Source organism: Rousettus aegyptiacus, unplaced genomic scaffold (genome assembly GCF_014176215.1).
Source record: "Rousettus aegyptiacus isolate mRouAeg1 unplaced genomic scaffold, mRouAeg1.p scaffold_m13_p_3, whole genome shotgun sequence".
Lineage (NCBI taxonomy): Eukaryota > Metazoa > Chordata > Mammalia > Chiroptera > Pteropodidae > Rousettus > Rousettus aegyptiacus.
The window spans coordinates 48,576,870-48,603,296 of NW_023416306.1; positions in this window are offsets into that span (position 1 = coordinate 48,576,870).

Consider the following 26,427-nt stretch of genomic DNA (forward strand, 5'->3'; position numbering starts at 1 on the left):
TATTTGACAAAGGAAAGAGTTGGATATGAGTTAAGAGTTGTCTATAACTGAAACTTTAATAGGATTTTAGACATCAAAACAAGGACACCAATTTAAATAACAATGGATTTCATTTTTTATCCTGGACATTTTAGATGTGACATTAGACTAGAGATTCAGTCTCCTGATTCCTTCATTCCTTTAACAAATTTTTATTAAACATTTACTGTGTGCCAAGCTCTTTTCTAAATCCTGAGAAAAGAATAGGAATGAGGTAGACAATGTCACCACTCTCATGCAATTTACATTCTAGTGAGGAGACAAAGTAAATACATTTTGAAAAATTCCAGAAAATGTTAAGTGATACCAGAAGATCAAAGAGGACATAAACATAGGAAAAGACTAGATGGCTATTTTGGATTGAGTGGCCATGGAGTCCTAAGGAGCTGACCTCTCAACTGCGACATGAATGACAATAAGGATCCAGAACTGAGAATCAAGAAAAAAAATATCCAAGAAAATGGAACAGCTAGTAAAAAGAGCCTACGGTGAGAGAGAAGACCAGTTTGCTGAAAATTTATAGACAGGGTAGATGGTGTCTATGGGAAGTTCGATAATGTAAAGTCCAAATCATTTATGGTACTATAGGACAAGGTAAAATACCAAGATCTTAGCTACCATCAGAAGCCATGAATTTGGTAGATTTTAAGCTGAGGAGTGACATGATCTGATTATACTTTAAATAGATTGCTCTTGCTATTACATGGAGAATAAATTATAGAAAGCAAGAATGCAAGCAAGAAGACCAATTGGAAGGTTATATCAATAGTCCAAGTAAGAAATGGAGAAGTCTTAGAGGAATACTGATAATGGACATAAAATCAAATAGTAAGATTTGGGGTCGCTTTTAGAGTTAGAAATAATAAAACTTGGGAGTATACTGGAGAGAGAAAAAGTTAAATTATAAGTGAATTTTAAGATTTTGGTTTGAGAAACCTAGAAGTGGTGCCATTTTCTGATGTTTGAGAGCCTGGGGGAAGGAATGCGTTTGGGTGGAAAAACAAAAATTTGTCTTATGGACAAAGTAAATTTTAGATGCCTATTAGCCATCCAACAAGAGCTGTTAAGTATAAAGTTGGATATTCGAATCTAAGTTTCAGAGGCAAGGTAACAAGAGGAAGATTTCGATTTGAAGATATAGACTAATGGGGGACTTCTGGTTAAGAGGGTAAATGCTATGCTCACCTCCTCCCATGACTACACAAAATTCCAGCTAAATTATAGAATAACTACCCTTGAGAACCACCTGAAGACTAGCTGAACAGAACTCCTATAACTCAGAATAAATAAGACATGTTGAGACTGGTAGGAGGGGCAGAGATGCAAATTAAGCTGGTCCTACACCCATATGTGGTGGTTAAGAATCAGGGGGAATATCTTGGCTGCAGAGAGTCTCAATAAAGAGTGGTCACAGGCCCACACAGGGCTCCCAGTGCTGGTAAGAGGATTCCCCACAACAGCTAGCTGTGAACATCAGCAGGGGTTCAGTCTGAGTGAGACAGAGGGCTACTGGAGTCCCAGCCATCCTCTTAAAGGGCCGAAAAACAGATTCACTTACTCACACTTGTCTTACACTTCAGAGAAGGGACCCCAGCTCAAAAAGCACCAGGGACATCAAGGAGGAACTGAATTGTTTGGATTCAGGGCAAGAGTGTGAGGGGTAGCTACCTCAGGTGCCTGCAGATGCCGTTGTTTCTTTGTTGAGCTCTCCCCGACTCAGTCTGCAGGTTCAGGTGGTCACCAAATCTGAATCTTCATTAATACAACATACACTGCTCTTGCCTCACCCTACTAATTCTCTGAGATCTCGTTCCACCTAATCAATGTCCAGAACCTCTTTTGGAGGATAACCCACTCAAGAGGCTAGCCTGGGCCTGAAATGCAGACTTTTCTAAAATCTCTTAAAGATCCACAAACTTCAAGCAAGTAGTGATTGGCCTCTGCATGCCCTGTACCTCTTGCTAAATGTGAACAAGCCCAGCACTAGCAACAGCGAGCATCAGTTCATAGTATAACCACTCTTAGATACCTCCAAGCCCAACACAGGCAGCTACCAACCAAAGATCACTTCGCCGCTTCTATCAGTTAGTCCCAGCTGGACAAAAGCATTGGCTGACCTTAGCCTGCACCAGAGAACCTCCTAAGAGGCCCCAGAACCAACATACCAGATGACTGGTTTCAGACCACACCAGGGAAACACCCAATTAGCTCCACAAATGACATACCCAATGGGTGGACTCTGCAAGCACCTGAGCCCTGCTAAAGCAAATCTTGCTCCATTGGATCAGCTCCGGCACAACAGATTGTCCACTGAAGTTTCAGACAATCCTCATAGCCAGTCAGCCTAGAGTCAATCCCAACCACTGACATGCCAACAGCAATCAAGGTTCAACTACAATAGGAGAGCACACACAACTCTCACAAGAGACACCTGTGGAGCATCTGGATTAGATGAACAAGCACACTGTACCACTGTGTCCTAAAGAACACCTACTATATAAAGCCGCTCTGCTAAGACTGGAAGATAGAGCAAATCTACCTAATAGAAACAAACACAGGGAGATGGCCAAAATGAAAAAAAAAAAAAAAGAAACATGTCCCAAATGAAGGGAAAGAATAAGACTACAGAAAAAGAACCAAACAAAATGGAGGCAAGTAATCTACCAGATACAGAGTTCAAAACACTGGTTATAAGAATGCTCAAACAACTTAGGGGAAGAATAGATGAATTCAGTGAGAATTTCAACAAAGAGATAGGAAACATAAAAAAAAGAAAGAGAAAACATGAAAAAGAATCAGTCAGAAATGAAGAATACATTAGATGAAATTGACAGCTAATTAGCTGAAGCAGAGGATCAAATTAGTGATTTATAAGACAAGCAAGTGGAAAACATCCAATCAAAAGAGCAAAAAGAAAAAAGAATTTTAAAAAATTAGAATTGTTTAAGGGATCTTTTGGACAACATCAGGTGTAACAACATTTACATCATAGCAGTACCAGAGGGAGAAGAGAGAGCACAGGTATTAAACATGTATTTGAAGAAATAATGATGGAAAACTGCCCAAACGTGGCAAAGGAAATGGACATACAAGTCCAGGAAAGGCAAAGAGTCCCAAATATGATGAACCCAAAGAGGCTCACACAAAGAAACATTATCATAAAATGTCAAAGCTTAAAGACAAAGAGAGAATTTTAAATGTAGCAAGAAAAAAGCAGTTAATTATATACAAGGGACCTTCATAAGACTGTCAGTTGATTTCTCAATAAAAATTTTGCAGGCTAGAAGAGATTGGCACAAAATATTCAAAGTGATGAAAAGCAAGAACCTACAATCAAGTTTGCTCTATCCAGCAAGGCTATCATTTAGAATCTAAGAAGAAATAAAGAGCTTCCCAGACAAAAAAAAAAAAAAAAGCTAAAAGAGTTCATCACCACCAAACCAGTATTACAAGAAATGTTAAAGGGACTTTGTTAAGAAGAAGATAAACAACTAAATAAATAAATAAATAATATTGCAACGAAAAAACTCTCACTGATTAAGGCAAACAATAAAAGCCATAAATCAACCAACACTAAAGCTAGTACAAAGGTTAAAAGGCAAAAATAGTAATATATGTAATTACAGAGGTAAATTAAAGGATACACACAAACATATACATACAAAAGACGTAAAAAAAATGACAAAAACATAAATATGGAGGGAGTAAAAATGGTACTGATTATAGAATGTGTTGGAACTTAAGCAACCATCAACTTAAAAATAGACTACTATAAACATAGCTTGGTACATATGGGAACCACAAAACAAATAATATATATAAGAGATATACAAGAAATAAAGAGAAAAGACACATATACAATGGAGTATTACTTGGCCATAAAAAAAAAACAAGGAAGTCTTACTATTTATGACAGCATGGATGGATCTAGAGGGTACCGTGTGCTAAGTAAAGTATGTCAGATGGAAAAAGACAAAGGCCATATGATTTCATTTATATGTGGAATCTAAACAAAACAAAACAAAAAATAAATGAGCAAGCAAGACAGAGGGACATTTGGAACAGAGGGAGAGGAATAAGTAAAGGGTCTGAAGTGAACAAATAAAAGGTATATTTGATCAAGTAATCATGTTTGACGGGACGGTCAGGTGAAAAAAACAATGGGAAGGGGTCATATTATGGAAAGTCTCGAATGTTTGACTAAGTAATTTTATTTTTATTCAGTAGACAATGGGAATCCATTGTGTTTTAAAGAAGAAGACTTATTGGAGCTTTACAAGTACTATCTGAAGCCATGAGAATAAGTGATACCACGTAAGAGAATAGGGCCAAGTTACTGAGCCAATGGGTACATTTAGAGATTGAGTAGAGGAAGAGGAAGAGCCAGAATACTAAGGAATATCAACCAGTGAGATAGGAAGAAAAGCAGGAGAGATGCTAACCAGAAGGCCAAGAGAAGAAATCATTTCAAGAAGGAGGGAGTGATCAATTGTGTCAAATGCTGCTGAGAAATGAGCTAAGATACAACATAGAGAACATTGGATTTGGCAGTCCTGGTGGAATGGTGGATAAATGAAGTTCAATTGAGGAATTAACTGAGGAGCAAATGTGAGGTGATGAAAGAAAAAGCAACTATTAATAGAAGAAAGTACTTCTAAACAATAAAATTATTAGAGCCCTTGGAAACTGGATAGGCCTACTCATGATGCTGAAAGAGTTCAAAGAAAAGGTTACAATTTTAATGAGAGGATTTGTGCATCTGTTTGTGAGTTGGATCAGATGACCTTGGAAATACCCATCATACCATGATGTTCTAGGATTCTTTTATTCTATAGTATTTGTCTGCTAGAGCTTTCTTGCTTGCCTAAACTGTCATTGCAGTGTCCCTCACCTGATCTCCCTGCAACCTTACCAAGAATAGGTCACATTATTTTCATTAGACCTTATAAAATACTGGAAATAGCTCTTAAACTTTTATTACTTTCTCAGTAGGCCCTAGTTTGAGAAAAATTGATCTCATTCAACTTTCCTGTAATGTAGACAAGGCAATTAAGGCTCTGAGAAGTGACATGTTTAGTCAAATATAAAATTCTAAAATAGCAATGCTAGAACTGGACTCCAAGTCTCCTGGTTTCATTTCTTATTTTATTAGTTATTTTTGGTTTATATCTTTCTAATTGTTATAAACAATCTGCTTACAAAATAAGAACTTTCAAAGTTTCATTGTTTAAAAGAGCAAAAATAAAAAGCAAATTTAAAAACCCCAAGAAACACCTGAAATTCTCATCAGAGAATTGAAGTTTCCTTTTCAGAAATGAACGGAGGCAGTCATTTCTCTAGCCACTGGAATCTTGGCATCTGATGGCTCTCAGCTGAGTCCTTCTCTGGGAATTGTCAAGCCACAGGTCATGTGAACTCAGCAGCAATTCATCATAAGATGGAAGTGGTAAATCCAGAATCAAGCATAAGCAGGGTGAAGGGCACAATTAAGCTGCACTGGCACCTCTCTCTCAGCACAAACCTGTGGCCATTTAAATGGTCCTTGATGATTAGCTCACAGAGGAGGAAAAAGCCCAACAGATGATTCACAGATAGGTCATCCTGATATAAAGGGCAACCTAAAAATGGACTGCTGTTGCACTATACCCGTACTCACAGGTGTCTCTGAAGGAAAGCTGTAAAGGGAAATCTTTACAATGGTGGGAACTTCAGGCATTGCATCTGATCATCTACCTTTTGTGGAAAGAATGGGGGCACAAATTAACAATATATACCAATTCATGAACAGAGGAAAATAATTTAACTGATTGTTCAGGGACATGGAAAAATGAAAATTAGATGACTGGCATCGAGGATATCTGGGGAAGACGTATATGGGTAGCTCGATGGAAATGAGTCTGAGTGTAAAGATCTTTATATTATAGGTTAATGTCCTCTAGAGAACATCCTTCTCTCCATCATTCTTCATAGACAAGGCACTAAGCAACCAAAAATATGGAATGGTAAGGCCAGTTGCTATCAGCTACTCTTTGTCATCAGCCACCCCAGTACTGGCATAATGGTCACATGAACAGAGACGTCACAGTGGCAGGGATGAAGGCTATGTATGGGCCTAACAATATGGTTCCCATTCGCTAAAGCTAATCCAGCAACTGCCACTTCAAAATATCCCACCTCCCCACACAGAGACCAATGCTAAGTCTTGTTATGGCATAATCCTCAAGGACATGAACCAGCTACTTGGTGACAAACTGACCACTCTGAACCCCTTCCACTCTGCAAAGGGCAGCAGTTCTCCTTGGCTGGAATCAACACATATTCCAAGTATGGTTTGCCCTTGCCATCCAACCGACCTCCACCAGCACCACCATTCAAAGGGTTACAGAGTGTTTGATCCACTGACATAAGATTTTGCGCCATATTACATCAGATCAAGAGACTCACTTGACAACAAAGGAGATATAGCAGTGAACATGACCATGGGATTCACTGGCTTAATCACATACTGCACCACCCAGAAGTTTCCCAGTTTCATAGAGTGAGAGAATAGCTTTTTGAAAGTGTGACTGAGGCACCAGATTGGTTATGAAGTTCTATATGTATGGGGAGGGAATATGCTCTATGACCTAGTTACATCTTAATTAAATGACCATCATATGATGCTAGGTCTCCGATAGGTAGAATGCATAGGTGTAGAGTATACCTGCTTTACCATCCCTCCAAGTAACTAACTGGGATAATTTGTGCTTCCCATTTGTACAACTCTAGACCTTGTGGATCTAGGTATTCAGCTCCTCAGAGAGGGAAATAGTCCATCAAAAGACACAACAAAAGTCCCATTAAATTTTAAGTGAAAGAAAAATGACTACTTTAGGGTTCTCATGATATGAAGAAAGCAAAAAAAAAGTAGTAACAAAGAAAGTTGTCACCATCCTGGCATGGGTGCTTTACTCAGATAATTAGGTAGAGAGGTAAGGCTGCTGCTTCAAATGAGGGCAGGGAATAATGTTTTGTGCCAATGCAATCTACTGGGGAATCTCTTGATATACTACATTGCCCAATTTTGTATAAGTGCATCAGGCATGGACTGAGAAACTCACGATAACCAGCAGCTCAGATCCATAAGGGATGAGGGTTTGAGTTACCCCACTATGTAAGCCACATAGGTCAGCAGAGATGTTAGCCAAGAGTGAGTAAAATCTAGAATAAAGAGTAGACAAAAGATACAAAGAGAACTTAATAAGATATATAAGTAAATTCAAATGGCACAGAAGATAGACGTTAGTAAATACTATTTTATGTCCCCAGGACTGAAGAATTCAGAATCTCAGTTGCTAGTAGCATTGACAGCTAATGGTTTTCAGCTGAATTTCTAACTATGAATTGCTCTCACCTGTAAAGAATTGCCTTGCCCCATGTCACACCTGCTCTCAGGGCACAGTCCCCATTCAATTACTAAATAATAGGGGTTTCAAAGACTCAGCCTCTTTGCCTCAAGGAAGGACAACTTTGAAGAGCCCTCCTTGCTCCAGAGCTCCCCAGGGTCTTTACTACAACTTCATTATAATTTCACTCCTCTCTCAACCCAACCCTACTTCCTTTACTCACCCAGTATAAGGGTCGATCCCAAGGGCACTCAGCAATAAAACTACTACAACACACAAATCTTTTTCTTGGAATCTGTTTCTCAGGAACAGTTAGTTCAAAAAATATATGGAATGTCCATGTGAGACAACAATCTTCCAGTAATTAGAATGATATTGTAATAGATTATTTCATGGAATTGGGAAAATTAAGTTAGGACGATTGTGAAATTTTTGCTCTCACTCTTATAAAATAAATGTATAAATATATGTAAATCCATCCTGGGAAGAAGCGTAAAGTAGCAAAATGTTAATAGCGGCTATCTTTGGGTACTAGGCTACATGATATTGTGTATATTTTTAATAATAGACACTAAATGTGTTATTATTTTTAATATATATTTAGTAAAAAAGTTGAGTAGTATAATATGCGTATAAAAATAGAGACAAATGTATAAAACAGAGGGAAGTAGAGAGAATGAACTCAGAGTCTAATATAATTACTCTCTATTCCAGGAGACCCTCAAATTAAAGATAGGAAATAATTTATCTCTCTTCCCTAATTCATCCACTGGATTAATTGAAGTTACCAGGTAAGATGGACAAATAGGAAACACCTAAGAGGGAGATTGCTGGGTCATATGGTCACTCTGTTTAACCTTTTGAGGAACAGCCAGATTGTTGTCCAAAGCAGCTGCACCATTTTACTTTTAGCAGTTATTATAACCCACACTATTCTTCCACCCTTGTCCAAGGTTTCCCTTGTGGTCTGAATATTCTACCAGATACTGATTAGTCATTTCTCTTAGACTGGTCCATGCAAGGTCCTAATCAAAGGAAAGACTAGGAAAAGTCAAAAGAATTTGGTTGGTTCTCAAAGTGCCATACCTTTGGTAAGAATCAGCCAAACATTAATTTTTCTTCAAAACTGACACTCAGCTCTTAGAGCTTGTCCTTCACTATTCCTGTCCAGCTACTTAAGGCAGGCATTCATTAGACAACCCACTCAAGAATTGCTAGGTCAAAGGTGGGACTTGTCTAATTGGCTTGTTTACCCTTAAGATCCTCTCCTCTCAAAGAACAGAGCCTCTTTATGAGTTGCTTTACCTTGTGTAAGGAGTCAAATTTTAATTAAAATCATAAATTGTATAAATTGTTATCTAGTACAAGATTGTTTTGTTTGCTTTTTAAAAATTATGCTACATCAAGTTTATAAATGGGATATTTGCTTTTCTTTTCTCCTCTCCCAAGGATAGATCATTCCAAATTTTGTTAGGAAATTTGCCATATATTATGGTTGAACATCAGCTTCAACTCCCGGGCTCTTGGTGGCAATTCTCATCTGATAAAAAGGAAGCATATAGTTCTAAAAATTATTTTCTGGTACAAAATTTTAATGGGGAAATTATGATTTATGTAAGTGGCATCAAGGGGCCCAATGGTCACAACGTCTTTAATAGTTTCATAGAAAATGCAGAAGTGTTTTACAAGTGGGTGTTCCTTGAACAATTCTAAATAAAAACCAAATGAGTCTCATCAAAATATATTTTCTATGCAGATTTTTTGAGAAGGTTAAACAAATGCAGTTCAAGAATGAGAAGATCTTGAACTTCACTAATTTGAAATGATATGGAATAAAACATTAATAAAATCTCTATGTATTTTAAACTAATAATTCATATATCTTCCAATTATAAAAAGTATTCAAGAATGAACTAATTCAAAGATGACTGGCTGAATAGATTATAAACTATGTTTTTGCTATTTTTAAGAGGGGGTAGCAAATTAGTTGGCAGACAGATCCATCATCTCTTGTCAGATCTATTGAAACTATAAAGGTTAGAAATAAGTAGTCCCAGACATATATAATTCACATTAGTGCAACTGCCCTGTATCTACCTTTCTGGTGCTCCATCTTCATAGAAGATGAATCCTTCATCTCTTAGAGACATAACTATGTTGCATGCTACATACAGTATTTACATATTTTGTTAATATGTTGTACATTATATATTTCTTGACCAGTAGTTAAAATCCTGGCTGAACATCAGAGGTACATGGGAAGTTATTTATAAGACATATTTTGTCATGAGTATTATAGAAATAGTATTTCTCAGTCATTTCTGAATACATAATATTTTTACTTGGCTCAAATTTCAAAAGGTACAAAGATTATGCTGTGTGAAAATCTCTCACCCATTCCTATCTGCGAACCATCCAGTTCTTCTCTAGAGAGGCAAAACCAATATTATCAGCTTTTTGTGTAACCTTCCTGAGATATTCAACACATACAAAGCAAATATGTATGTTTATCTTCCTTTCAAATAACACTGGTAGCAAATGATGTGGTCTTACATTTTTTCACTTAATAAAATGCCTTGAAGATTGATCCATATCCATGCATAAAGAGCTTTCTCATCCTTTTTTTGCATATGCATTGTGTATTAATTGTATGGATGTGCCACAGGTTGTTTAGTCTACCTGGAAAGTTTTTTAAAAAATACATGTCCCTGACATGGAAGCAACCAAAGTGTCCTACGATAGGTAACTAGATAAAGAAGCTGTGGTACATATATACAATGGAATATTACTCAGCCATAAGAAGAGATGAAAACTTCCATTTGTGACAACGTGGATTGACCTTGAGATAATCATGCTAAGCAAAATAAGCCAGACAGAAAAAGTTGAAAACCACATGGTATCACTCATATGTGAGATCTAAACCAAAAAGCAACAAACAGGACAAATAAACAGAGACTCATGGACATGGACAATAGACTAGTGGTTACCAGAGGGTGGGGAGGAGAGGGGAGAGAGGAGGTAGATGGGGTAAAAGGGGTCAAATATGTGGTGACAGAAATAAATCTAACTATGGGCAGTGAACACATAATGCAATACACACACACACAGACACACGCACATATATGTATATATATGTTATATATGTATATATATGTATATATATATGCCCTTGCCTTACTGTTGAATTATACACCTGAATTTCATTAACCAATGTAATGTCACCATAATAAAAATAATAACAAACAAATAAATAAATAATATATATCCCAGGTCTTCTCATCAAACTACAGAATCAAAATCTATGGACCAAAGCCTGGGAATATGTATTTTTAACAAGCTCCCCATGTGACTGTCATCCAGTCAGCCCAGCAGATTGTTTCTGGGGAATCAGCATTCTGGGTTATCTATTCTGAAAATCACTATTTCCAGCTGAGTTTTTCACTGTGGTTGGAAAGCAGAGGTCATATATTCTGGGAAGAGCCTGACTCATTGTTAGTACATGTTCCTGAAGGAAAGGAGGTACATAATCCTTATTATTCATATAGAACATTTTCAAGAAAAAAAATTATTCCTCTACAGGTGCCAGTATAGTTAAGTCACCTATTGATTTGCCCCATATCACACAGCTGAAATAAATCTCAGTGAATCTCAAATTTTCTTCTGCTTCACACAATCCTCCAGCAGCTACGATTTCCCTGACACTTGGCGATTCTCAGAGGGGAGCTGGCATTTTTGTAATACGAAGAGGCCACAGTTGAGACTGAGATCAAATCCCTAAAGGAAGTGCTCCCACCCAACCTATACAGAAAAACTGATTTTGATTCTCCAAGAAGGTCACAAAATCTCCTAGGTCATCTCTATATTCATCTGGTCAAGAAAAAAATTATTTAATTTTATCAAACAGAAGAATCAAAGGCAGATGGTGGCATAGTTATATATTTTCTCTTTTTCCCCTCTCTTACCAGTCTACAACATGTTTTTTGGTTTTCCCCCTTCTAATAATTTGTGGTACAAGACAGTACATTATTCAATGGCATCTTTGTTAGAGACCCTAACCATTTAATATAGTAATGAATATGTTTTTTAGGCCAATGATTTGGGTAAATGTGGATTTGGACCACAAAACTTACCTAAGAACATGTAAAAGTAGTGAAAACAAAAACATATATACACGGTCATTTTGATTTAGGGCAAGTTTAAAATGCTTGTGATTATATTTGTATAAACTTGGTCTTCCCATCCATAATCCCTCAATTGAAACTTCATTTCTTAACATTTGCTTCCCTTCTTGTTTTATCGGGTTTTTTATAAGTAAAATGGTTCATCAGCTGAATTTGCCTTGAGGCTTTGCAATTAGATTAAGAACCCTGCTATAATTGGGTTTGTTTGAGCAATTTGAAGAAATAAATCAATTGCTTAAAACAATGAGAATAAAAGAGGTGGTGTTCCCTACTGCTTTGGATGCTAATGGTCTGTGGATTTTCAGCATCTTAATCAGTGATAGTTACCTTTGAGATGGATTTTATGAAAGCAGGAAAAGAACTAAGGATTTGATTTCATTCTACATAGATTACTTAAACTAATTATATAAGGCGTAATCATATGTCCCCATTTTATAGATGAAGAGATTGAGGCTCAAAGAGGTTAAATAATTTACCCGAATTACACATACAGTGAATGGCACAGCTATGGCTGGAAACTAGTTCTGATTCTAAATATTATGCCTTGTCTACTAAATCATGTTCACTAGGCAAATTATATAATTTACACACACAATTACAAGAGGAAAATAGTCAACATATTTAGATTAAAAAACCTATTCAGTATTTCATTATGAATCTCCAAACTGGATAATTGAGGTGCTTCAATTTCCTAGACAAGTATTTCTGTGGCTGAATGGATAATTATTGAACCAATTGTGCTATCAGATCATTCAGATCACATGCTATTAAGAAAAGCTATTCTAGATATAGCTTCATACATAAATTGCACATCATTGAGTTTAGTTTTAGAATGTTTTTAGCTATAACTGAGTATAGCAGCTTCTTTAGCAAGTTTCCAAATGAAAAAGTGATTTGCACTTTTCGTTGTTAATGTATAGTTCTGTACTCAACTTAATCAAATGTTAAAAAGTATATAGATTTAAATATTAGCTTTAAATATAGATCATTGACACACCATCTAGTGCTTCCATAACAACATCACACAGAAAGAAACTAACATCAATAAGACTACATATTTTTAAGGAGGTAGCATACCTGTTCTGACCTCTCTAAGTTCCTGAATGTTGGTGTAGGATTTACCTAGTTTAGATATCTATACCTAACCAAAGCTAGAGAAATTATAAAATATTAGACTCTTATAAAAACAAGAAAATAATTTGTTTTAAAGGATTAAACCCACAGCATTTAATGAAATATATACTCTATACCTAATCGAGTCACAAATATATTTATGCATATGCATGCATGAATGTATATGTGTGAGTGTATGTGTGTACATATATTACACAGTGGTTATTGATATCACTTTCCAGCCCTTAGGTAAATGGAACTTCTGAACCAGAGTCTAGTCTGGGTTCTTCTTCCATATCCTGTCTACCCTTTTCCTAATATCTCACCTTCTTGCCATAATTAGATGGAATTTCAGGGCCCTTATCCTCAGTACCGATTTATACATTTATAAACAATTTACTCTGAGTATACTCTTTTTAAATTTGAAATATTTTTATATACTTAAAATTATAGTCTAACATCAAAAACACTCATGTACGCAACTCCAGTCTCCATCAAATTTAATATTTCACTTTACTTTTTTCATTTTCAAATTACAAAACAAGCTATGGTTGATTCTGAAGCTCCCTTAAACCCCTTACTAATCCAAGTTCCCTTCCTCTTTCTTCACATGCTAACCATGACCCTGAGTTTGATGTTTTTCATTCTCAAGCATTATACAATTGCTTACTTAAAATGTTTGAATTTACAGACAATATATGGGACTTTAGTTAAACATATCAGGTTAAACATACACATTTATTTTAATCCCATCCTGACACCCAATTAAAATTCTGTAAAAGCACAGTCATACAAAGAAAAAAAGTTGTGCTTTGCCCAGTTGAATGTGGGAGTATGTGTCAGGGGGATTTTTATTTCATCAAGATAGAAAAAAGAAGGCTAAAATATCTGTTCCTTTTATCAGGAATGCAGAAATTTTCTCTGTTGACTTTGTCTTTTCTGTCATTGGTAAAAATTGAGTTACATGATCACTACAACTTGCAACAGTCCTAAGATAGAAAGTATTTTGCTTTTCCACCTTTAAAATAGAGGTGGGTGAATGCATATGCATTGAGAGCCAAATGACTGAGTTTGCTGTAGGGCCCAAGAATCACATGTTGCCGGGTGGAGAGATTGGAATTGTCGGTTGAATTCTAGGAGATTGCTGCCTTAGGTAAATTCCATAAAATGCAAAGTGCTAGCTTTGCTTATTAATGCTGTCTTTAGCTCAGATTTCTCTAAAGGATTCAGTGGGATGTTTTTCAAGCTTATTTGACCATAGCATTATGTAGTCAAATAAGATTGAAAAATTGGAATTGACTTACCACATTGTTAAGATAAATTTGTACAATACTAAGCTATATGTAATTTCCTTGTTTCATAATTCGTATTTCCAATGTATTCCTTAGCAGGGAGTTACTATTCTTATTAATTTTATTTCCTCTTTTTTCAGTTTGTAAATGTTAAATTTTATATGAAATTATATTAATTTATGCCTCTTAAATCTAATTTCTGTTCATTTATTCCCATTCCCTCAAGTAATATCATTCTAAAACATGATTTTGTTATCATTTGAGATTAAAAATCATAGGACTTCTTCATCTTCTTTCTTTCCAAATTTTTAAATTTATCTTTTTTCATTTAATTTTTAATTTATCAAAGTAATATATGCTTTGATAAATACTTTATAAAATCAAATAGTCCTAAAATGTTGATAACAAAAACAGTGGTTCTATGCCTCACGTCCTCCTCCTTTCCACCATGTTATTCCCTTATTTCTACAACTCTGTATTTATTAACAATATGCATATATCTTTATCTTTTTTCTCTCTTCAACTTATTTATATTTCCAAAATTTAAAGCAGGTATAAAAATAACAGTAATAATAAAATTAACCCTCATGTATCCAGCATCCAAATTTAACTATTATCATTTCATAGCCAATCTTGTTACACTTAAATGTCTTTATCTTCTCCAGGATTATTTATTTTTCCATTAAAATTTTTCATTGAAGTATAATGTCCATATAGAAAAGTGCAAGTATCAAAGTGTACTGCTCACTTAATTTTCAAAAAGTAAATATTCCCATGAAACAAGTACCCAGATCAAGAAACAGAATATTAATCATCTCCATAGTTGCTGAGTAGAGCCCCTCACTCCTGCCTCTTTCCAGCTGACAACTCTCCAAGAGTAACCACTCTTCTAACAGCATAGATTCATTGCATTTATTTAGACATAATGTGTAAATGGATTCATACGATGTGCTTATTTTGTTCTGACTTCTTTCACCTAGTGTTATATTTCTGATATTCATTCCATGGTTTATGTCGTAAGTTGTTCTTTCTCATTATTGTTTAGTATTGCACTATGTAAATATACCACAATTTATTTAGTTATTTTATTGAAGATGGACATTTCAGTAAGGTCTACTTTTTAGCTATTTAAAACAGCATGGCTATGAACATACTAAAACATTGCTGGTGATCATATGCTTGTATTTTTGTTGAGTATATACCCAGGAGTGGAATTGCTGGGTATGTATGTGTTCAGCTATAGTACATACTTCCAAAAAGTTGTCCTAAGTTGATTTTCTTAATACGTATTCCCACCAGCAGCATATGGGAGTCCCAATTATTCCAAATCCATGACGACACCTGTTGTTTTTCTTTTTTTCTGTTGTTTGTTTTAGCCATTCTGGTGGGACTGTAGTGATAACGTACTGTGGTTTTAACTTGAATTTCATTGTAGACTAATGAAGCTGAATGCCTTTTCATATGTGTTTTGGCCATTTGGATATCTGGCCAAGTCTTATGTTAGTTTTCCTTATTGACTTGTAGAAATTCTTTAAGTGTTTTGAATATGAGTCCCTTTTCAGATATATATGTTGGAAATATATTCCACTATTGAGTTGTCTTTTCAATCCCATAATGGTATTTTTTTAACAAACATGTTTTAAGTTTTAAAATACTACCACTAATCATTAAAAAAAATTTTTTGGCTAGTGTTTTCTGCATGTTGTTTAAGAAATCTTTGCCTATCTTAATTCGTAAATATGCTCTTTTGTGTTTAATTCTAAATTCTTTATTGTTTTACATTTCACATTTCGAACGGCAATTCATACAGAATTTTGTTTCTGATGTGAGACAGGTAGGGGTCAAGATTCACAAATATATATATACACTAAATTAATCCAGCACTATTTATTTTAAAAATTTTCTTTCTCCACTGCACTGAAATGTTGTTTTTGTCATAAATCAGATGATTAAATGTGGATCTTTCTGGAATCACCTCTTTTCTGTGTATTTGTTCTTATTCAAATACCTAAGTTTTTATTATTGTACCTTTAGCACAGATATTGGCATATAGTGTAAGCCCTCCAGCTTTCTCCTTTTCAAAGATTGTCTTAGCTTTTCTTTTGGTTCATAGTATTTCCATATTAACTTTATAATTAGCTTTTCAATTGTTTGAAAAAAAAACTATTTAGTAAGGTCCACTTTTTAATAATAACCTGCTATAAAAGTACATAATTTACCATTTTATTTAATTTTAGCCATTCTAGTGAATATATGGTGATATCTCATCCTGATTTTAATTTGCATCTCTGATGACTAATAATATTAAGCACTTTCATCTTTTATTGGACATCTGCACCTGTTACATTCAAAAGTGCCTGCTTGTCTTTTGCTCATTAAAAAATTTTTTGTTTTATTCTTAAAAAATTGGGTGTTTTTTTAAAAAAATTCTTGAGTTAGAAGACTTTTTTACATATTCTGGATACATGTCTTTTGTTAGATGTTGTAGCTTACTATTTGATTTCTTAAAGGTGCTTTTCGTTGAACAGAAGTCTTTTATTTTGATGAAGTCTAATTTATCCATTTTATTTTATGTATAGTGCTTTTTCTGTCCTTTCAAAAGAAATTTGTCTGCTCCAAGGTTAAAATAATTTTTTCCTGTTTCTTTCTGGGAGTTTTAGTTTTAGAATTTACATTTAGGTTAATTATACATTTTGACCTTTCTGTGTATAGTATGAGGTATGGATCAAGGTTAATTTTTTTCCCATACAGATATCCAATTGTTTTAGCACTATTAGTTGAAAAGACTATTCTTTTGAACTGCTTTGGCATTTTTAGAAGAAAATCTGTTGACTATTCAAGTGTAGATTCATATGTGGGTTCTATTTTCTTATATATATCAGACCACTTTCTAGTTTTCTACAAGTCCCTGAGGCTCTATTCATTTTTCCATCAATTATATTTCTAACTGATCTTCATATTAGATCATTTCTGCTAACCTGTCTTCAAGTTTCTTAACATTTCCTTTTCTGGTTAGAGGATTAGAGCCCATCCAGTGAATATTTAAAATTAGATATTGTATTTTCCTTTCTAAAAGCTTTATTTGTTTTTTAAAAATAATTTCCATTTCTATATTCAGATTTCTTATTAGTCCTTTCATTGTATTTATGTTTTGCTTCGTATCCTCGAAGATATCTGTGTTAACGCCTCAGTCTGCCAATTCATAATCTCTATCATATCTGTGTCTCTTTATTATTGATTTATTTCCCTCTCAGTGGTAGGCCACCTTTCCTGCTTCTTCAAATGGTAATTTTTATTAGATGCTGAACAATAAGAGGGTTGAACTTTGTTATGGCAGGTAATTAATTTACTTGTGAAGCTGCTTGATCCTTTAGAGGATTTGTTTATAAATTCGATATGGGAGATTTAGACTAAAACTAAAATGGTCTACTCATTAGATTTGGCCTTTTGGGTATCAGCTGAATGTCTTGGGGTTCATTGAGTTCTCTTCATTTTAGCTGGATGGAACCCCAACAACTCTCAGCCCTTGTAAAAACTCTGGCATCTCTGTTTAATTCATAGCTTTTCTTGGCCATATAGAGTCTTAACTTGTGCTTTCACAGCTTAGTCTTTGGCCAAATATTTATGGGGACCAAATTCAGATTTATGAAATTTCTTTTCTTTGCAGCTCTCTCCTCTCCTCTGCACTTAATATTTCAGCCATCTCAGAGCTGTTATTCTTCTTATTTTCTATTGTCTTATAATAAAATTATATTGAATTCAACTGTAATTCTTTTCTATTGCTTGTTTTAAGTGAAATTAGTTTTACTGCACTTTCAGAATGTAGGAGTGGATTAGAATAACATTTCTTCTGGTATGGCTTTAGGACTCCCATTTTATTTTTTCCAGATGTAATAAAGTCAATAGCCAATTACTTTCTAAAGTCTACTGCCTCTTGCCCTCCTTCTCCCTTTTATCCAGACCTTCTTTTCCCTAATAATCATCTTAGTGAATTAGTGGAACTAAGTGGAACCTCTGACTTTGTAGCAAGTTCATCATAAGTGAAGGTGGCTTGAGGACTCCCAAACTTGTGGCTAATGTGTAAAATAAGGACATTCTTGAGTTGGACTGTGCCCTCTACCTCTGAAGTTTTTGATGAGAAAGGCTGGGTATCAATATGTTATACAAATCAATATAGATTTATCATGGGGTAACGCAAGCTACTTAAGAAAATGCACATTGAAATGACATTATTATAAATATAAATATTTAACAGAGAGAGAGAAGTAAAAAACACACAGGAATTAGGATAAGACCTGTTGCTAGTTTGATTATATTATTGCTATGATACTAGAATGCTCAAACTTTTCCCTGCAATTCATCCCCACGGGGTTCGTCACGCATCCCTAACAATGAAGATCAATAGGGAAATGGGGATCAAATGACAATCAACTGTAACTCTAATGCAGATCTGGAGGAAATGAGAGGATGGACTTGAGAACTAACAACCATGATAGATCTACCCCTTGAATATCTCCAGAGACAAATATTTTCTTACTAATTTGTGAGGAAATCTCTCTGTAAATGATCACATTCAACAAGAAAGTTATTTCCTGTGTTAATACTGGCTTTTTCAAAACTTACATTCAGAATGATGCATAATAAATGTCCTTCCTTTTCAAAAATACCAGATTTAAATATATAAAGATAGGTATGCACTCTTTTTTTTCAGGTATTATAAATATGTCTAATAACTTTGTATGTTCCTTTGTATACTTGTAGGACATAAGATATTAACCAAGAAACTTTATAATCATATAAAGAGATACTTGAGGCCCAAACTAGTTGATGAGGGAAAGTTATACTTTAATGCCAGTTAATAAATGTAGAAGGAATGACAGAATTGGGAAAACATCATTCCACAAACTATAGCTAACTTATCAAGTTAGACAAGGTTTATCAAAGTTAAAATCCTTAGGTAAATTGTGGATGGGAATCTGGACATTCTTTTGGTGCCAAAGTAATACCACACAGAATCCTTTCTAATCATAGTTTAAATAAAATTGCATAATTTTATTAATTTTAGCAAATTAATAGTAGATGAGTTAGAAGTTCTGTCTTCTGATGTAATACAACAGGCATGAAGTATACAATATCATCTATGATATTCTATGTTGTTTCATTTGAATCCAACAATTTTTTAAAAGAGAATGCAACTAGACAAATCCAACAACATGGAATATTCTGGAGTTCGACTGGCCTTTTATCTTCAATTGTCATAGAAACTGGGCTATTTTAGATTAAAAGAAACTTTGTGTATCTCTGTGTGCATTTAAAAGATATGCACTAGATGTTATTAGTGTCAATTACTGAATGGTGGGATGTGACTTTTTTTTTGTTTTTTCTATTTTTCTACAAAACATATCATGTACTGTTTCTATTATAATAAAACAGTTTTGAAAATTGACGGTCAACCTGGCTAAATGACTTGCTCAATCTCTATGAGATGTTTTCGAGGCTCCTGCCATAGTCGTCATCCTCCCCTGGATGAAATCTTATTTGTTATTATCTTTTTAAAAATATGATACCCATTATTTGGCAATATTCCTCAGTCGTAATCCTTTTGGTTCAAAGTAGCATGTCTGATCTGACACCACTGTAAAGGCAATTGAAGACCACTGCTGCCTTTTTTTTTGGAAACTCAGTCACATTATTGACTATTTAGAATTTTATGTAGGCTATTTTCAATACAGGTTAGCCATTTAGAATAGACTATTTAGAACAGAAATTGAATATATAGAATAGATATTAAGAACATGGGTCCTGGAGATCTTGGGGAAAATTACTTAATCTCACTAATTTTCAGTTTTTCATCTGTAAAGTAAATAAAATACTAGAACCTGTTTCACAAGGTTGTTATGAAAGCTAAATGAGAACATAGCAAAAGAGTTGAAGATAGTTCTTAGTTCACGGAGTATAATAAATTAATTTTAGCTATTATTATAATTATTATTGTGGTTACAGAAAATCTCAGCATGAAGGCTATATCATTTAGACTCCCTTCAATATTTCAAAATTGGTTTGATCTAAAGTGATGTATTTTGGCAGCTTCCTGGTGAAATATCTTTTAATTAAAAGAATAGGACAAAATAAGTAATTTTCTTCACCTGACAGTATGAATGCCACTGTATTTCTATTTTTCTTATACTATAAACTCCTTCATTACTCACCAGCATTGGATCCTTTGAATGTTTAGGACCAACAGAGCCCAGAAAGCATCCACCTGGGTGGAGTAACTCCAAGATTTAAAGGTAAACTTTAGAGACTTTCACATGCACTGACATTCTATGAAAATACACAAAATTTAATGAGGCAGCTGGATGATTGAATGCTCTGAGGATCTCATCAGGGTCTTACAATTTGCTCTGTGTGGGCTTAATTAATAGTCTCACAATTAGCTGGTGAAATCATGATCTTAAAGACACAGGAGGCAAAATCTCAGATTTTTTTTTTAGTGCATCCATTGAATTCCAGATATATATAGATGGTCATCTGTGTGAGAAGTAAAGTGAATCATAATCTTAAGTTTAAAACAATTGATGCCTCTCCAAATCCCAAACAATTAGCCCAGAAACAGAAAAATATAAAGCTAATTACTTTAAAGTAAAACATTTTCTTAGACCTTTACATGACATGTTCTAGTGATTTAAACGGGATCATTAATTTTGCTGTATATTACCTAGGATTCTTTCCACTGCTAGCTATAGAAACTCAAATGATTTAAATAATAATAAAATGTATTGACTCACATAACTGGAAATCAAGAATTAGGGCAGGCTTCAGAGTTGGCTTAATCGGGGCATGCCAGTTTTCTGTCTCAAAGGTGGCTTTTTGTCTCTGACTTTTTTCTTTTGTTGCCCTCATGAACTGATAGTCCCAGCTATACTCGCACTTAACTTCTTCCTATATCTATCACTTAAAGGTAAGAAACATTTTCCAGAAACTCCCAACGAGTTCCCCTTGGTCAGTATTGAGTCTTAGCTTGCATCTCTGAGCCAGTCATTAACCAGTGAGCCAGATTCCTTCTGAAACACATGGCTTCAGGTAAGGGAGCTGTGCTCATATGAATGAAAGAGTATTCTCGGTAAAGCCAGGTAATCAACAAGAAGTAATTTTTAAAAATTTCAAGGTTTGATAAAGCATGGAATTATTTAACTTTCAGAAAATTAGTTTTTCATACTAATGAAACTTGGCTTTTAAACAATTATGAAGGAAAAAAAATCCAAACCTTTTCCCATCTGATTTTCCCCTTGCTGAAATCATGATAATAATTTTGAGTGGGAATAACAATATTATTATGTATCCTATCTCTAGCCAGGGTTTAGAATTCTCGAATGGCTCTGAACACTTTCAAAATGTTTGAAGTTTGGAAAAACATAAGTGATAATTTCCCTTAATTTTTAGAACATTGGATTTTTAAAAACGGAGATGCAATCTGTATATAATAACCTAGACTTCAAAACGTTGTTATGTAACAGCTATTTGATGTTTGACAAGTTTTGACACTCCTTAATGAGCTTGTTTATATCTTTACTCTTAGAAATAAATTTACCAAGTACAAATCTGAGCACCAAGTATGATCAATTCAGGATTTTATCCTTGAAGAAGTAAGTAGAGTGGCATCCAAATTTAGCAAGCTACTTTTTAATTTTCTTAAAGTGGAAATGTACCTATATGCCTTAATGATTTCAGTCTCAGTACTTTTTCCTTGTCTTTCATTTTCTCTAAACCAAATTAACAACCATTTTCCTATTATTAGGAACTTCTAAGCTGTAGTTTGTGAAGAAAAGCTTAATGACTTGAAGTCAGGAAAGATGGACACAAGTGTCAAGCTAGTTAGGAGGTCTTAGGAAAGCCATTTTGCATCTCCAAATCATAATTTTCTCCTCAGGTTGTGAGACTCCCTAAATCATTTGATTATTCACTTAGTGAACATTTTTTGACTGCCTATGGTGTTGTTGGGAATGTAAAGAAAAAATAAGACTTGGTCCTGTTTTTCAAGGAATTCACAGTAAAGTGGCACAGGCTGACATATTGCACAAAAAAATTTTAGAAGGAGTTAAATACAATGATGAAGATGTGAACAGGCTACTTTGGAATTACTTGGAAAGGACACTTAAGTCATCTTAAGTCTGGAGATAGGTGAAGGGTAAGTTTTCTTGTAGATGATGATATTTGAGCTAAATACTGAAGGATGAATAGGTATTAGCCAGGCAAAAGGAGGTTGGAGAGGAGGTGAAGACATTCAGAAAGAGAAGACAGTGTGGTCAAAGGCATAAAGACATAGCTTAATGTAAGGGGATATTATAAGCAATTCATATTATTAGGAAAAATATTGTGAAGCAGGGAGTGAGAAAAGGGAAGCCTGGATCGTTGCAGGAACCGGAGGCCTTTAGAGACTTTTTTTTTTTTTTCCTGTAGGTGAAGAGGACTCATTAGAGAATGTTATTTAAGGGTTAGATTGAAACACATTAATTTTTTTCTAACATCTCATTCTAACCTTTTTTAACCTATTTATTGTCCCCCCCTCCCCCCCGAGAATATTCAACAGAGGTGCCTGTGGCTGTAGCATGTACCCTGAGATAGCTTGCAGATTATGGTCCTAAAATACTCTCAAAATTTAATTTGAAAGATCTCACTTTTATTATTATTTTTGCATCACTCTAGTATATCAATAGTCTTTAGAAGCAAATGACATAATTCTAATTATAGTATTTTGGTTTTAGTATCAGTATTTCCATTTACAAAATATAGTAATTCTCATTTGCTGAAAATGTTAAATCCTGGAAAACATAGCATTCCTACGCATAATTTTAAATTAATGCTGGCAATGAGCTGCACTTTTTTTTTTTTTAATGGGACAGGGTTATTTCTATGTATGGCTTTTATCTGTAACATTTGAAACAATCTAAGGAAGAAATCTATAGTTTATCCTATAAATTTCTACCTTCCCAACCTCGCTACCATTATATCATTATTTATGTGGTTCTAGGATATTTATTGAATTCAAGTTTCCTTCTCAAATTCAACAGAACCAAAATAGTTGTGAAGCTTTTTTTTGTTGTTTCAGGGAAACACAATTGTGAATTAGTAAAGTATTTTCGAAAGGAGTTTAGCAAAGTTCCCACTATTACCCTGGCTTATGCCACCCTCAGTTTAATTGTCTTTCCATTTTCATAAGGTTAACTGTTTTCCTATAGAATACAAGCTTAAAGAACTGGTGGAGTAATTTGTTGCCTTTGCATTGTCTAGTACATACAAAATTCTGAGTATCAAAACTAATTTTCTTCCTCCTTCTCCATCTTCCACTTTTTTTCTTCCGTCTCCTTATTTTACTTAGAAAAGTCTCATTAAAATGCAAATTCTAGAAGTGGGAGACATTGAACTATATTAAATACTGGCAGTGTGAATTAGTTGACTATTAGATGCCCAATCAAAAGGGATATGCTTCCTGTCCAGGGTCAAGTGGCCAGAGTTGGAGAAAGGCGGGGAAATCTGAGAAGGAAGGACCAAACATAAGCTCTGCCTTTTCACTGCAGAGAACCATTTTCAGCCAGTATGGTTTTTCTAGTAAAGAGAGAAAAGGTTGAGAAGTGCCTAATGCTTCTTAACAAAATAATAGAAGGGTCTATTATTCAAATAGGGATGTTAAAGAGAAAACCACAAGCCTTAAATGGTATCACTTGTGCTCAAGACCAAGATAACAAACCTAGATTTCATAACTGAACTAGTTGCTGTTTCAATCTTTCCTAGAAATATAATCTTAATCAACCAGTCTGAAATTTTCTGGTCAAGAAGCTGTAAGATTATGTCACTTGGGCCCTCTCCATTCCCCATAGAAAAAAGAGTCAATCTCCATGATTAAAAAAAAAAAAAAAAAATTGCCTTCCTTCCCCTCAAAAGTAGATGTCCTAATCTAAAAATAATCCTCTCTTCCCTTTTGTTAACAGATCTCTTGCCCACCCATCTTTCTGTAAAAACCTTTCACTTTGTACAGCCCCTTGGGAGCACCATTCTAGTTGCTAGATAGGATGCTGCCTGGTTCATGAATCACTTTTTAAAAGCCAATTAAATCTTCAAATTTACTAGGTTCATTTTTTTTTAAGTAGAAGAACTCCAAAGCCATTTAGTAGAAGTACCTTTCCTCAATATAAATACAAGCAATTTGTCTTAGAAAATAATAGAATGCTTGCCTTGCTGATGTGCTATCCTTTCTTAGGTGACCTGGTAGGAAAAGTAATTGCAGCTCTCTATGGTGAGGAAACTGACCTGAAATGGGAATATCTGTGATCATCTCGATCTCGCTTATCAGATGAGGGTCCACATCCCAATACTCCCATGCTTTGGCTTGAATGAACAGAGATTTCTTAAGTCCTGGCAAAGAATGAAACGCATTTCTCTCAGAATTCCCCAGAAGGACAGGTGGAGTCACTAAAAAACTTGAAGAGAGTGCCACATGGAGGTTTGAACAAAAAGAGAGAAAGTTGGGAGCTGTTTATAAGACAGGAAGAGAAAAACCATACAAGATGAGCATTTCCTCATGAGACTTAAATCTGAAGTGCTTTCTTATAAGCTGTCTAAGGAATGATTAAGTAGAGTGAATACCTATGACCTCTAGTCTTCTTCATTGCCTTTTAAGACAGGCTTCATGTATGTAGTCTTAATTTTTTCTTCCAACTTATGTTTGATAAGTGAAGTGACAATGGAGCATGAGTAGAAGAAATATGCACAGTATTGCAATACGCATGTGTGTCAGCATTTTCTTTCCTCTTTTTAAAAAATTTATTTTTATTAAGTTTATTGGAGTAACATTGGTTAATACAATTATATAATATTTAGATGTACATTATCATTTGACATCTGTATATTCCATTGTGTGTTTACCACCCAAAGTCCAGTTTCCTTCAGCTACCATATATTTGATCCTCTTTACCCTCCCCCTATCCCCTTATATTTGACCCACTGTACCCCATCTACCTCCTCCCTCCTCCCCCACCCCACTAGTAACCACTATTCTATAGTCCTCTGGCAACCACTAGTCTATAGTCCATGTCCATGAGTCTCTGTTTGTCCTGCTCATTTGTTGCTTTTAGGTTTATATCCCACATATAAGTGATATCATGTGATTTTCAACTTTTTCAGTCTGGCTTATTTCGCTTAGCACGATTATCTCAAGGTCAATCCATGTTGTCGCAAATGGCAGTATTTCATCTCTTCTTATGGCTGAGTAATATTCCATTGTATATATGTACCACAGCTTCTTTAGCCAATCATCTATCGTAGGACACTTAGGTTGCTTCCATGTCCTGGCCACAGTGAATAATGCTGCTATAAATATCAGTGTACAAATATCTTTTCGGATATGAGTTTTCAAGTCTTTGGGGTAAATACCCAGTCGAAGGATGGCTGGATCATATGGTAGATCAAGTCTTAGTTTTTTGAAGAACCTCCATACTGTTTTCTGTAGTGGCTATACCAATTTTCAGTCCCACCAGCACTGTATGAGGGTTCCTTTTTCTCCATATCCTCTCCAACATTTGTTATTACTTGTCCTGTTGATTGTAGATATTCTATCAGGTGTGAGATGGTATCTCATTGTGGTTTTGATTTGTTTTGCCCTAATAGCTAGTGATGTTGACCATCTTTTCATATATTTGTTGGCCATTTGTATGTCCTCTAGGGAGAAGTGTCTGTTCAGGTCCTCTGCCCATGTTTTGATTGGATCATTTTGTTGTTGTTGTTGTTGTTGTTGTTGTTGTTGTTGTTGTTGTTGTTATTGAGTTGCATGAGTTCTTTGTATATTTTGGATATTAGGCCTTTATCGGAGGTGTTGCTTGCAAATATATTCTCTTCTCTCATTTGGATGGTTCTCTCTTTACTTTGTTGATGATTTCTTTTGCTGAGTAGAAGTTTTTTAGTTTGAGGTAGTCCCATTCATTTATTTTAGCTTTTACTTCCCTTGCCTTTGAGGTCAAATTCATAAAATCCTCTTTAGGGCCAAGGTCCTTGAGTTTAGTCCCTGTGTTTTCTTCTATGCATTTTATTGTTTCGGGTTTTATATTTAGGTCCTTAATCCATTTTGAGTTAATTTTGGTGTGTGGTGATAGATGACAGTCTAGTTTCATTCTTTTGCAGGTGGCTTTCCAGTTTTCCTAGCACCTTTTATTGAAGATGTGCCATCACTTTCTATCACCCATTCACATCAAATGTTCAGGGTCCTCCATGAGCATGAAATTCCTCTGGTACCAGCACAAGTGGCAATTCACTAAGATCCGAAGCAAGTACAAGGTAAGCTTGTTACATCTATGTTTGAGTAAGCAGAGGCTCTAACACTCACAAAAGGCTAGGCTTTTGTTTGCACTAGAACTTGCTTCAGAT